Below are 11,076 nucleotides of genomic sequence, written 5' to 3'. Positions count from 1 at the left end.
AAAATGTCACTGCCCATCTTGGCTGCTGAGTCTAGGGTTCATAAAGAACAAGATGGGAACTACATTTGATTGAAAGAGCATCAAGATTCCTCTTTGCAAATAAGCAGAACTGTCAGATGGAACTGAACTGTCAGTTGGAATTGTTGCCTAAGATTTAAGAAGATGAAAGTTAGAGATGTTATGTCTTCTGTGAAGATATTTCTCTTTTTTAATAATACATATCTGTCTTTCTGAGTCAAAAATGAAGTGCTGAGAGTCCTGGGTGCTGCTACCATTTGGAGTCATTGGTACAATCAGCACCTCACAGCTATGACTGGAGCAAGCTTCTGAAGACTTACTGAGAACCTTTGATGGAAGTAAAACCTCTGAAAAACTTTATTGCTGTTGACAGCTGATAGGAAGGGACTAAAGAAGACTTTTGAGGACAACTGAGCTCGTAAGATTTTGATCCCTCAGGGCCTTAAACCCCTAGACACCGAAAAGTAAAGATCATAAGGAGCTGTGTGGGAAATAAAAAAAGTAAAATATTTTGGATGAGATTAGTAAAACCAGAGAGGCTTAAATGTATTTGCCTGGAGAGGAGAATACTAAGTGGAGGGTGGATATTAAGAAGATCATAGGGACTAGTCATAGGGACTCTTAACAATGTTACATATTAGAAAGGCAATAGGACAGATTATTAAATGAAAGGGCAGTCCATGTGGAAGAAGTAGAGACAATAAGAACTATATGCAGACTACAGCATCCTTCTAGAATTTTCTCCCACATTAAATCTTAGAGTCACCTCTATGCCCAGATTTTTTAAGGAAGTGAGATGTTACTACTTAACAGTAGTATCAGTAGTATCAAGCAATTTAACAAAATAAAATAGATAACAAAAGGTCATATTTCAAGGCAAAAACAACTCAGCCATGATGGTCAGTTAAAGGAGTGTTTTTCTGTCCCTACACCTGGTGTATTATTCCATAATAGCTTAGATATTTTAAAAGACCTTTCTTTTTTTAAAGCCAAAAGTTCACCATTTTCAGAAACATGATATGGATCTAGACAGACCAATGGCTTAACCTGGTATGACAGTTTTTAGGAACCAGTGCCTGACCTCTGCGAATGTAAGAAAAGCCCACAGCAGGAAGGCTTAGAGCTGGCTTCCCCTATAAAACCCGCAGTATGGTGGAGAAAAACAGAAATAGGTACAAGTGGGTGTAACTTCACTGAAGTCTATTTCCAGGTGCTGAGGATCTAACCTGTTATATTTCAAATACCGCCATGGGTTTTTATTCCCCATGTATTCTTTACCTGTCGAACATGCATAACGGTGGAATAATTTATTTTGTAAATGTGACAATCAATGTCTTCTCCACACTTTGTAGAGCATTAAAAGCAGGAGCTGGAGGCACTAGCATCTCTGTCAGATTTCCCAACAAATCAATCAGAGATAGCAGCATTCTCTATTGACTTAGCTTTTAGATTCATCCTCCACATTCAATACTGAAAATGCTTGTAGCATCCTCAGCAGGTGTCATATCACTGTTCAGTCCCAGGTTATATTTAAAACTCCTTATTTATCTGGCAAAGGTGAAGACAATAACTAAAATAAAGCCCTATACAAAACTCATCTTATGAACTTCTAGAAAATTGGAAAACTTTTGGCAAACCAAAAGAACAAGAAAAATGCTTTTCTCATCATTAAAGTCGCTTCTGAGAGTTCTGGAGATAGCCTAAGTACTAACACAGTTAAAAAGGAGATAATTAATTTAATGGAAGGGCTTGGCTTCTCAGAGTTAGCTGATGAAAACTTCTGTCATCTTTAATGAAAACATTATGTATGTATTGGACTAGGACTGAAATTCTGGGGTACCTCGAAGAAGATTAATTGAAAATTCAGACATTTGAGTTTCATAGGGAAAAGTAAAAACTTAACAAAAAATATTTTAAAACTTATGTAAAAGAAAAACACCCATTCACTTAGCTTTACCATTGCTTATTTTTGCTTAAAGTAATCACTAACATATTTCTTTCCCAGCTTTTTCTCCATTCTCTCTTATTTGATTTTTTTTCTTAGAAGGGCAAGAGAATGTTTAAAAAGTTTCCCCCCCTTATTTTAACAACTTGACATTGGTTTTGTTTTATCTTGGTTTTCAATATGAAATTAAGGATAATGCAAAATTCTTTGTTATGGTTTAAAGGACTAGAAAGTGAAAATGAAAATACAATTAATTTTTATAAATTAATTTGTAGTTTTGGCATGGAAGAAATATTTTATATTATATATATTATATATTAATTTATAAATTTTTATAAATTAATTTGTGGTTGTGGCATGGAATAAATATTTTGATAAAGATTTGCATGTCAATTCTTCACAACACTTTCTAAGAAATATACCGTCTTTCCCAGAAGCCTGAGTATCTGAAAATTAAGGATAATTCCAATCCTTAGTAACTTTGAGCAAGACACAATAAGCATACTCCCTAAATCACGATGTATGGACAGTTGTCTTGGAATCTAAAGGAGATGTGGATTAGAATGAGGATGAGATCAATTTACCAATGTATTGATCTCACTGGTTTTTCTGAAGAGAAACATCAATAATGGATGAGGTTTCATTCATCCTTAGAGTGAATCTATTACCAGTATTGACAAGTATAGCTCAGGATCTGGTAGTCCAGGCCCAGCATCTTGCAGTTGAGGCAAACTGGTATGGCTGCTTTGAAATGATTTTTGACAGAACAAGGTGATCAGCCAGAAATAAAATCAGTTCACCCAGGAGAAACCACAGTCTCTTGTCCACTTCTACTGACCTAGGGAAGGAAACTGATTTCACCCATGAATGACTCTTCCACTGTTTTCTCATAGATTGAAAGAACACTGCTTCTAATCCTCAGTGGAAGGCGAGATCTTCTTAAATGCATTAACTGCAGATAGTAGCCTTTGGCTGATTCCCAGAACACTCATTTTGCTTTCCTGCAGGATGGTCACAACTACACCTCATCCAAACCTTTATATTCTCTGGCAGAAATTCCCAGACAGGCATGGGAAGGGCTGCCAGGAGAATCTCGAATTCATTGCCAGTTTAAACATTGACTTTGTGAGTTCCCTGATGCTTTCTCATCACCCACAAACAAGTAAAAACTGAAATAAATTGAAGAACTGAAAGCAAGATGTAATGTCCCAATCTACAACAGTTCATTGCTAACTTTCAAAATGCTTCTAAAGAGACTCAGAATTATCAGCACAATTTTATGGATTGAGAAACTGAGGTATGAGAATGTGATTTGCGCAAATTCAGCTCATACAGAAAGCAGTCTCACATCTCCTGAGTCCTAACACACTTATGCTGAAATTAATTTAGAAAATCCCAGAAATATTAAGATTTAGAGTCCCAAACTGTGAATTAATAATGGGAGAGGATAAAAAATAGAATAAAAAATAGTAGCACTAAGGAAAGTTCCTAATATATAAGGAAGCCAATTTGACAGAAAAGGACGGTCAAGATGCTTCCTCGTGCACTAAGATATTAGGTTCATCTCAGTATACTGGAGCCATTGGCTACCTGCTGGACTTGACAGTAAATCAGGCAAGATCTACTGATTTATAGTATAAACAAAGCTATCCACTCAGTAGTGATCTGCATTCACATCCAAACCCCTCCTGACAAGGACAGCCAGCTGTGGAGAGGTCATGGAGGGAGAGGGAGGGAGTGTTGAAAGTTTAGCTTTGATCCACCCTTCCAGAGGATGGATCCCCTGTTAAGACAAGCAAGAGTTCAAATCACCCTACTATTTCCCTTGCACGTCGCACTGCAAATTCAGTGTTACCACTCTTAAATACATAGGTAAGTGGGCTGAAAATGACACTGGTGTCCTGATGGACACCATGCTAAGCATGAATCAGGAGCATGCCTTGATAGATGTGAAAGGTCCTGACACACTGGACTATATTACTATGAGGGTGGCCACTGGACTGAGGACAGTGATGATTTTTCTTTTCCTATGCTACATCCAGAATACTCCACTCAGATTTCAGCTCTTCAGTCAAAAAAAAAAATGTTTGCAAACTGGAGGTAGTTCAGGGGAGGGCACTGAGATGGTGAGGACTGAAGTGCATGTCTTGTGCAGAGAGGCTCAGGGAGCTGGGCTAGGTCAGCCTGGAGCTGAGAAGGCTTTGGAGGAACCTACTGTTTCGAAGAGTTTGGCCAAAAAATTCTATCCTTGGAGGTTTTCAGGACCTGACTGGACAAGGTTCTGAGCAACCTGCTCTGCATTGAAGCAGATTTTTGACTAAAAGAAAGAGTCTTCTAACTTGATGAAATTGTATTATTCTACAAAACAAAATTATGCTCTAATAGGTGGGGCTCTATGTGTATGATGGCTGGACTCAGTGGTCAGGTCTGCCACAGCTTTCTTGTGCAGACAAGTTATTTAACCAAAGATCCCGAATGACATTTGAACGTCTAACTCTTCTTACTTTCCCCCCTTCCCAGAGGAGTCAGGTAAGCATGTAAGAGTTAGAAACCTATGTATGTTTGTGGAACTATTTGTTCCATTCTGTAGAGTTCTAAAGTTGAAGCCGCAAACTACTCCAGGAGATCATGGTGCTGGTAAATTGATTGATACTTTTACTACAGTGATGGAAAAAGTCAAAGGATCTTGATAGTAACTGTAAAGATAGTAAGTGCTGCCATGCAGCAAGGTTGCTGATAAATGAATAAATCATGCAGCTTATAATTAAATGTAAAGAAAAGCCCTAGACCTTCAATGTGTCCACATCATAGGTCATAGACCATCAAGCAAATAAAACACCCACTAGATTTTCCATATTTTGGGTCAATACCCACCCAGCTCTGTCTCAAGGTGAAGAGGGATTAGTAACTATTGCTTGTTATCAGTAAGGCATGACAAAACTGTTTTCAGGGGAAAAGAAAGCAATCTCTGAATTACAGTTAAGACAGTTGAGCCTTGCAAGATGAGAAGTTGAGACATCAAACCTGTTTGTTTGACAGAGAGAAAAACAGGTGATAAAGCAATGAAATTAAGACCTAAATATGAGATATGCTCAGAATTTTGAACTGTAGGTTGAACCCAAATTCCTAGTAGACACTGCAGCAATTGCTGTATTTAGTTCTGAGTGTTTCTTTAGTTATCTAGCCTGGTTTTGCATTGTGCACCTCTCCTTTCACCACAAAGAGCTAAGCCCTGGCATCTTGGGACAGAGCAGAGAGAAGAGAGTACATAAAGCATCATCTTTTCTGCAACCCCTCAAAATGTCCCAGTGCTCTTTTCTGTCATCTTGTCTGGTTTGAAATTGGCTGGGAAAACTTGGTGTGCTTTCCCATGGCCAAGGGAAGCTGATGTCTAAGTTGTTTGTACTTAGCACAGTGGACTCCCCATGAATATTTATAGATCTTAAGAAGGATACAATTTTTTACACCAGAAATATGCTTCAGACAAAAAAATCCTGAGCATGGGTCACATAGCTGGTGCCTGACATTTATGTTTGTTTAGGTTTTGGGGTTTTTTTAAAAGAAATTGTACAACTGCAGTTCCAATAGGGAAATGACTGATTAATAGGCTTGGCAAAATGACAAACCTTTGCAACAATTACGGACAGAACAGGAGTTGCTAAAAGACCAAGAGAGGTTTCCAGTATAGCCTCTTCTTTTTAGTTAGGGCAAGGTTGCCCTCATTTATTCCTGAAAGTTCCTTGACACAGATCAGGTTGTCCACCATGTTTATATAATTTTCCTAACCGGATATTTCTGAAAATGTGCCAAAAGGCAAGTATCTCTTTTTTTATTTCTATCCTTGTTTCTCAGTAATGCCTTTCCTACAGTGTTAAGTCCTTCCCTGGCTATTCACCAATGCTAGAGTGATCACTTCCATACATGGAAAAAATTTAACTACAGAAGAGTCAGTAGCACATTCTCATTTTCTACCTTTTCTGCATGCCTTCAGCTAAACCAGAATTTGTTTTTCCTGTGCCTAGAGTTAAAGGTTTAACCTTCATCACCACTTCTTAACAGCAAAATTTAAGTGGTAGGTACTTCTGAAAGGGAGACCAGATGTTTTTGAAGACATCTGTGAAGAATCAGCATTTGTCTGTGAATTCTGCATGCACAACAATTTATTCCACAAAGCTATCTCAGCTGAATTTCCTAGAAGAGTAGCCTGTAAAATAGATGAACTCATATATCTTCTTAGGTGTGATGTCTTTTTTTTTTTTGGCAAGAGAAGCAGACTCTTCTCTAACAACAAGGTAAGATACTGCTTGAACTCAAGTCTGGCTATTTTTCATTCTGATCCTAGTTACAGTAGTAAAAGCCTTTATGGTATTTTTTTAAGAGCTGTGACAAAATAAAGGAGACCATATTTTTACTTAGATCAACCTGTGCAGTCTTAATTATGTTTAATTTTAACTTTTAATTTATTGAGTTTTCTTAAATATAAACAAGAATATATAAAACTACATAAGTTAAGAAAGAAAAAAAAAAGAAAATCAAAATATGGGAGCATATGGCTGTCATTTGGTCTGGAAGATATCTGAGGTTTTTTTCACTGTAAGTAACTTCAAATGTTAAAAATGGGTTATTTTCCATGCGATGTGGAAAAGTGAAAAACATAATTGCAGGACCTTCAAGAGAGCTTTAGATAGCAAGACTCACTCTGCAGACCGTATCACTCCAAATGAAAAGCTGCCATCTCTCTGTGCTTTACAATTTCAGAGCCAAGCTGAATATCAAGCAGCAGGGGAAACTATGTCTAGAATTAAACTTCTTTTACACTTTGCATCATGAGACTTTGTGTTCTAACTACCAAGTTTTAACACTAAAGGCTTAAATTTTCATGCTGAGATTCTGCCACAGGTTAAATAATTTTGAATTTTTAACTAAAATAGGCAAGCCATATCCAAGTGCAAAGTATATTTTCCCATAATCAGAAGAATAAAAAAGTGCATTTATCCTGTGACCATTTGACACTTCTGGAAATATGACTTAATGCATCAAGAACCTGAAATTTTTCAGAAAAGGGAAGGAAAACCCCAATGTCAAAAACATACCTATGTTTTTTTCTACTTAAAATGAAAAGCAAGAAACTAAGCAACCAAACTGCCCTAAGTTTCTGCCTCCAAAGGAATTCCAGACTGGGTTTTGGTTCAGTTTGGCAGATGCATCCTCCACAGACTGTAACTCCCCTGACCAGGTTCCCACTGCTTTCAGCTTCTTCCTGCCATTAGGTTTTCCACATACCAGGCATGGGCCTCCTTCCAGAGCTGAACAAGAACTTTTCAAGCAGCCATTTTTCTCCTTGGGCAGCATGCCATTTTAATCGGTGTTTTCTAAGAGAAATTAAGGAACTGTGTATATATATGCAATATAAGTACTAGAAGTGTTAGGAAACTTAAAAAATGAAGAGGTTGTAGAATTAGTACTGGTTTTGCAAATCATCACTCAACACCAGTGTGTAAATGTATCATGTGTAAACGTAAGAGGGATTATTCAGTCATGGTTTCCTGGGATATTATTCATCTCACTTCATGTTAACTGCCTCAAATATAGATTTAAAGAGGAAATATACTTATTTAATGAACAGGAAGAGATTGGCACCACCATGGGAAACTTATCCTATACCACAGTAAACATCAAAGGTATTTATTTGAATAAATAGGTAAATTAGATGTCTCTGAAGAGCACTGAGTCTAAGAAGCAAGAGGTCTAGTCCTTTCAGCACCATTCAACCTGATGGTACTGAACTCATGTTGCTTAATAAATCATAAAGTGTTCTAATGCCAAGTGATATCCCAGAATGAAATGTTGCTATTCATCCCGTTGAATTTGGCATACCTACATGACCCTGGTGAGCTCAGAAAAACAGAAAGGAAGACAACTTTTGCAGGCTTATAAAAGGGATTATAAATTTTCACCCTTCTCCCCAGAGAAGGTATTTTTCACAGGACCACAGGATGTGTAAGGTTGGAAGGGACCATAGGAGGTTATCTAGTCCTATCTCCCTGCTCAAGCAGGGTCCCCTAGAGCAGGTCGCTCCGATTTGTGTCCAGATGGCTTTTGAATGTTTCCAGGACAGGAGAATGCACAGTCTCTGTGGGCAGCCTGTTCCAGTGCACAGTGACCCACACAGTAAAATTCTTCCTCCTGTTCAGGTAGAACTTCTTGTGTTCCAGTTTGTGTCCATTGCTTGTCCTATTGCTCGGTGCCACTGCAAAGAGCCTGTAGTCCCTCTCTTGGCACCCCCTTTAGATAATTATATACCAATATATATACTTCTATGTCACATATGTAAGAACCCCTCTCTATTTTTATTCCAGGCTAAACAACCCTGCTCCTTCAGCCCTTCCACAATAGAGATTCTCCGGTCCTTTAATCCTCTTTGAAGGCCACTTTTCCTCTCAGTGGGCAGCTGAAATTAGAAATTTTAGAATAAGTAGGGAGAATCTTTATAAATATAGTAGCTTATAGGATTAAATAAAGTGAGGTAAATTACCTTTTGAGACCTCGGGTCATTTCAGGGCCTAACCCTATGTATGGAGAGGATTTAGGCATACTGTAAGCTACCTCCAGCCGTTACTAGTTAGGCCTACTGGCTTCCTGATAGTGGTATGTTAAGCATACTGATTTCCTCATAAGTCAAGGAATTTATTAGTTTCTACATCTCTGTTCTTAAACTCTTCTTCCTGTACTTTTCATAGAGATGTGATGAGTGGAAAATCTTTCTGAAAGATTTTTTAGAATTTCATTACAATCCCTTAGTGCTGTTGAGGTAGTAATGCCTCAAGCTCTGCTGGAACATGGAGGAAATGCTAATCTAGATACAAATGTCTGCATATCCCAATAGAAAATCATCTCAAAGCTCCAGTACCAAACACCTGCAAACAAATGTGATTTATTTTGAAACCTTAATCCTAGCATACAGAACTGAAATATCTAGTGAAGGAGTGCAGAGTCTGGAGAGTCTGAGATGTCTGTACCAGCCAGCTGGTGGAGGATGGAAAATAAAGTATGCTGAGCCTGAACTTGACAGGTGAGTTAAAATACTCTTCTATTTTTCTTATGACCTATGAAAATCCCAAATCCTTTTTCTGAAACCTTTATCTCATAGACCTTTTCACAACTACAGTAAAAATTCTTTTCTCTGGGATAAATAAATTTGAGCAGACAGAAGGACCATTTCAAAGTCTGGTTTTTGTGTGTGTGCTGGGTGAAATAAAGAGATCAGGTAAAATATTTCCTGTGTCTAAGTTTAAGATATGTCACCTTACTTAGTGCAACCATCTCTACTTCTCACACTAAGTAAGTTGCAGGAAGACTTTTCATCTTCTGTCTGTATTTCATGAAAGAAAAGCATATGTTCATTTGTTTAAATACATGGATTTCACAAGTTATAGTTATGCATTTCTGGCAGTTCTGCAAAGAGGCTTACCACTTCTCTACATTTTGCTTCTCTGTGTTTTTCTATTCTGAAGAAAAGAAATATTAAAAAAAACCACTTTTCTTTGAGAAGAAAAAAATTTTTAAAGTTGTCTGTTACTTCATAAACAAATGCCAATGTTGTGTAATCATTCTATGGAATCTAAACAAAGTCATTTATTTTGGCACCGTGTTAAGTGCCAATAAACCCATATTTAAATAATATTGCTTTTCTTTCACACAAAGAAAGACACAAAATTTTGCAAAAATCTTGTCCAGGGATAAAATGTTGTCATAGTCTATATCAATACTAATAACTTAAATAGGACCTGTGCATAAATTCAAGTGTTTGCACATGATTAACCAAATTATCCAGGTTAAAACATAAATTCTTAGCACAATATATTCCACAGTTTTGTCTAAGATGTCTTTCCCAAATAATTATAGAATCATAGAATGGCTTGGGGATGAGGGGATCTTAAAGATATTTTAATTCTATTCTCCCTGCCATGGGCAGGGACACCACCACTAGACCAGGTTGCTCAAAGTCCCATCCAACCTTGTCTTGAATATGCCCAGGGATGGCATCCACAGCATCTCTGCAAAATCTGTGCCAATGCCTCACCACCCACACAAAAAAGAATCTTCCGAAAACCTAATCTAGCCCTCTTCTCTTTTAGTTAAAGACCTTGCCCTATCACTATCTGTATGTGTAAAAAGCCAGCCTCTCTTCTTTTATACCCTCCTTTAAGTACTGGATGGACACAATGAGATCTCACCAAAACTTTCTCTTCTCCAGGCTGAACAAAGCCAACTCTACCTTTCCCCCTAGGAGAGGTCCCTCTAACCATCTTCATGTCCCTCCTCTGGACTCATTCCAACAGGTCCATGTCATTTTTGCAGTGCTGGGGACCCCATAGATGGATGCAGTACTGAAGGTAGGGTCTTGTGAAGGCAGAGTAGAGAGGGAGAATCACCTCCCTCAACCTCCTGGACTCACCTCTTTAGAGTTAATTCTTTTCTGGCCTCTCTCCAATTCACCTTGCTATCAGCCAGTCTAGCAATATTCAAAAGGTATAACATCTATTTTGAACCTCAGCAAGCTCTTTTTTCTAATGAGTCTGGCAATTAGGAGATAGCATAGAAAGACTGTGTGTAGTCCTAAATATACTGCATACTCAGTGGATGTCAAAAAGTCGTTGCTGGGATGCTGTGAGAAGTGCCTGGTTACTTGTCAGTTTCAGGATGAAAATGCCATTTTCAAGAACAGGAACTGGACAATAAGTCAGTGTCTTGTTCTGGGATTCTCTGTGCCTTTGAAAATTTATATGCCATACTCTGGGTTTAATGTCATTCAGTCAGCAAACCTGCCTGCATGGATTAACCGTGGTCAGAGTGCACCCCCCAAAGCTTTGGGATCCTGCATACCCAAATACACCTGAGAACTGGTACTCCAGCAAGCACACTGGAGCTGGCAGGCCTGTCCTTTGGAGGGCTGGAGCCAGCATAGTGACCAGGAGCCAGAGCTTGCCAAGCTTGGATATAGACTGGAAACTGCTTTTTCAGTGCAGCAGGGTCTTTGGACCAAGTTTGTGTCAGCAGTAAAGAGACCATCATCTTAGTTCTTTCAATTTTTTTTTTTTTTTTTTTTTTTT

The sequence above is a fragment of the Geospiza fortis genome, unplaced genomic scaffold (genome assembly GCF_000277835.1).
Source record: "Geospiza fortis unplaced genomic scaffold, GeoFor_1.0 scaffold16, whole genome shotgun sequence".
NCBI classification, from domain to species: domain Eukaryota; kingdom Metazoa; phylum Chordata; class Aves; order Passeriformes; family Thraupidae; genus Geospiza; species Geospiza fortis.
The sequence above is the reverse complement of the archived record's forward strand: the minus strand, read 5'-3'. Positions refer to the sequence as shown.